The sequence below is a fragment of the Oncorhynchus masou genome, chromosome 4 (genome assembly GCF_036934945.1).
Source record: "Oncorhynchus masou masou isolate Uvic2021 chromosome 4, UVic_Omas_1.1, whole genome shotgun sequence".
NCBI lineage: Eukaryota > Metazoa > Chordata > Actinopteri > Salmoniformes > Salmonidae > Oncorhynchus > Oncorhynchus masou.
In genome coordinates this window covers 2964500-2968597 of record NC_088215.1, presented here as the reverse complement: position 1 = coordinate 2968597, position 4098 = coordinate 2964500, and the positions used below count along the sequence as shown (strand labels likewise).

Genomic DNA, 4098 nt, shown 5'->3' with positions numbered 1-4098 from the left:
AGGGCCAAGCAAAGGAAGCAGCTCATTCAGTAGTTTAGTTGGAATAGGGTCCAGTATGCAGCTTGAAGGTTATATATATTAAAATTGTAAATATGAAGTATCAAAACCAAATGTACACCCCTTTGTTAATATGTATTGACAATAATTTACTTAATGGTGAGGCACGGAATAATACAAAATTAATATACACACAAACTTCTGCCACAGAAATCATATTACTTTTATTTTTTTAAACAAGCACCTTAAAAACTGCACAAGTAGCAATAAATCACTGATATCGATTTGGGGGGAAATCAGGTTGCACATCCTGTTAAAACCAACACAGCAAAACCCACAAGGAATCTGGGAATAATGTGTAAATCATTGGTTAGAGGACAATTTGTAAAAAAAAACAGCTAGCTACATTTTGAAGTGTTGCATTTTGATTCAAGTGGGTCACCAACGTGGTAAGTGTAACAGCTATTTTTTGTTAGTCACCTTTTGTTAAATCACATAAATAGTACTCTTTCAATTCAGAGCCTGGATTTTCCCCCTGAGGCTAATATCCATATCATGCTGAAATCAATAGAACAGGCGACAAACGTTTAGGGTTCTACATTGTGACATCATTAAAATACTCCTTCTAAAATGGTAAAACATTCTACATTGTGACATCATTTATATCATGAAACAACTCCTCCATGTATTTTCTGATGATTGATCAGAGTATCTCTTGTCACATTGATCAGTTATGAGATTTCTCTCCTGTGTGTGTTCTCTGGTGTACAATAAGATGGTTTGATGTAGTAAAACTCTTTCCACATTCCTCACAGCTAAAATTATTATTTCCTGTGTGTGTTCTCTGGTGTGATACCAGGTTGCCTGACTGAGTAAAACTCTTCTCACATTGATTACAGCTAGGTTTCTCTACTGTGTGTGTTCTCTGGTATGATTTTAATTGTCCTGAGCGAACAAAACTCGTTCCACAGTCAGAGCAGCAAAAAGGTCTCTCCTGTGTGGATTTTCTGGTGAACTTTAATGTTTGCTGAGGTGAATCTCTTCCCGCATTTGCGCACAGATATAAGATTTCTCTCCTGTGTGTATCCTCTGGTGTAATATCAGGCTGACTGAGTAACACTCTTCCCACATTGAATACAGCTATAAGATTTCTCTCCTGTGTGCGTTCTCTGGTGTTTAGTCAGACCGCTAGATGTAACATATCTCTTCCCACATTGATCACAGCTATAAGGTGTCTCTCCTGTGTGTGTTCTCTGGTGTGATTTTAAACATCCTGAAGAAACAAAACTCTTTCCACAGTCAGAGCATGGGTGAGTTCTCTTCCTTGTGGGTCTCTGCAGGTGTTTCTTGGGGTGTTTTGTCTGGAAGGACTGTTTTCTGCCTTGTTAGCATCATGATTTTGTTGAGGCTCCACGATAGTCCCGTCTCTCTCCTGTGTGAGCAACAAAGTCAGATAGATGGTTAAAGCCCACAACAGCGGAAATCCACTGAAAAAGGTGATGCCAACAGCATAGCCATGATGTTGTACAACAATTGAAAATCTGTAATGAATGTTAAAATTATTTGAAAATTGTCTTAAAATGAGCAAGAATAGTCATTTAGTCTTGTTTTCACATTAGTAGTAACATCGATGATTGTAGGCTAGAAATAAGATATTCATGTTGTTGAAACTCTAAACAGTGTGCCAGATGACTTTTGGTCTCCAATACAGGCCATGCAATTTGGTTGTAGAAACTCCTCCTTGCTAATGAGGAAACCACTATTTACCAATATCGATTTTAGTTTTTCACAATGTATTCTGAATATTACAGCGCAATGTGTGTCTATATATGGAAAGATACACGTCAAAAATGTTCAACCAATTGATTGGTAGAAACAACAGAAGACTCTTGGTTGGCCAAGATTTATTTTAGTTGGGGACAGCACTAGAACATGATTTTGGGGCTCCTGAGTGGTGCAACGGTCTAAGGCACTGCATTTCAGTGCTTGAGGCGTCCCTACAGACCCTGGTTCGAATCAAGGCTGTATCCCAATCGGCCGTGATTGGGAGTCCGATAGGGAGGTGCACAATTGGCCCGGAGTCATTCGGTTTTGGCTGGTGTCGTCCATCTTTGTAACTAAGAATTTGTTCTGAACTGCCCTGCCTAAGTTAAATAAAAGTTACATTTGAAAAAATGTAATAAAACTTAAAGGGCATTCAGAAAGTTTGGACCCCTTCCCCTTTTCCACATTTTGTTAAGTAACAGCCTTATTCAAATGTTTAATTACCTCCACAGGAAATCTTCACTGGCAATTCTAGAATATACTATATAGCCTAGAAACCTGGTTAAACGATCATTATGACATCATCGATGGCCAGTCCTTGTATTCATAGTGTAGTGAATTCAGGGGGTAGCCCTGAGCTGAACTCAAACCTGGGTCCAGCGACTGTCAAGCCAACACCTTATAACTGTTACACCATGATCTCTAAACTTCTTGACGTGGTCCCTTGGTTTTGGGTTAAAGTTGCTTTCTCTATGAATTTGAGATTGGTTACATTTCTGCAGCCCCAAGTGTCTGGGCAGCCATTTTGTTTCTGTTTAAATATTAAGTTGTCACAATAAAAAATCCACACAACAATCAATCAACCAATCTGCAGTTGGAAACACTAACAAAGCTGTAATTCCACCACTGTTTTGGTAATAAGATGATGGGGCTGGATAAATGTAACTGGTCTCAAATTCATACAGACAGACCTATGGATGGAAGGACTGACCGTCCATAATATCAACATTATAGTTTTAACCATGTTGAGGTGATACAGTGTTGGTTTACATAATTTCTAAACAGAGTAAAAAAAAAGAGTGTTAATCAGCCTGTTAGAACCATTGGTTGCCTTAAGATGCGTTTGGGAAACCGGGCCCAGATATCCAGTTTCCTCCTCTTCTTCCTCCTCCTTTTTCGATGCGACAGTCATCTCCACCTCCTCCACTTTAACTTCAACAACAGCATCCACCTCTTCTTATACAGTAATATCCTCCTCCTCTTTCACTCTCAATGCGTCTTCCTCTTCTTTCACTGTAAGTCTAACCCTCTACTTGCTTTTGTAACGTTACAGCCTCCTCTCCCCCCTCCTCTTTCACGAGAACTTCTTTCTCCGTCCAGCAGACTTCCTCTTTTTTTTTTCAAGAGGAGAGTAGCTAAGTGACCGCATGGTCGGGGATGTTAGCTAGCTAGGCTAATGCTAACTTAACCAGCCTGCTAGCTGACTAATAACTACAACACCGTAAATATGAAATTAAATCGGATAACTAACTAGACGACAGAGGTGGGTTTTAAACACAGTGGCTAATATACACGAACGCGTCTAAAGAGCTTAATTGGTTCGGCTATGTTGTCTAGCAAGCTACCGAGGTGTCTTTTTTTTCTTTTCTTTTTTAATATCAAATCAATACATAAAGCACATGAGGGAACACAAGCATACATAGATTACAAACAATAGACAATCGAGCTAGGTTTAGGGTTACCGAGGTGTCTGGCGAACTGTTGTTGCTGTAGAAAGAAGCGTTCCGTCCACTAGATTATACGTCACACTAGCAGCATCGCCTTAAAGTCAGACCGCCATCTGCTGACTGTAGTAGGTAACGCAGTTGAGTAAAATGTATATTGTAACATTCAGACAAAAAGTTAAAGTGTAGGAATCAGAGACGACGCTAGTCCTAAAATATTAAAAAGCCCTCCTAAATAAATCAATATCAGTCAACATATTTTTTCTGTGATTTATTTTTTTCGTGAACTGTTCCATCGCATCTTAAACTTCTTACTGGGCCGGCTGCTGCTGCACCTAGTGACTGTTGGAATTTCTTCAGCAAAGATGGCTGACAGAAATACTAGGAGAGAAGGTGTACCCCTACACAGAACTGAACTGGATCAAATATGGCGGACAGAAATACTAGGATGGAAGCAAATGTAAGGGATTATAAGGTCATAACGAATCATGCAAAAACATGTACAGTTGACAGGAATGTTAGTTAATGTAGAGACAAACGATTAACTTTTTTTTTTAAAGTTCATTTACGAAAAACGGGATTTAGCCAGCTAGCTTTATGGGTGTCGTGACAT

General features: G+C 39.3%; 1 long non-coding RNA gene across 1 annotated transcript; it reads right to left on the bottom strand.

The window, feature by feature from the left end:
* Window positions 1-202: 202 nt before the first annotated feature.
* Window positions 203-3563, bottom strand: LOC135521670 (uncharacterized). Its single transcript, XR_010452599.1, has 2 exons — window positions 3504-3563; window positions 203-1429 (listed from the first exon to the last, which is right to left on the bottom strand). It is a non-coding gene; the product is annotated as an uncharacterized LOC135521670 (long non-coding RNA).
* Between the last annotated feature and the right edge of the window lie 535 nt (window positions 3564-4098).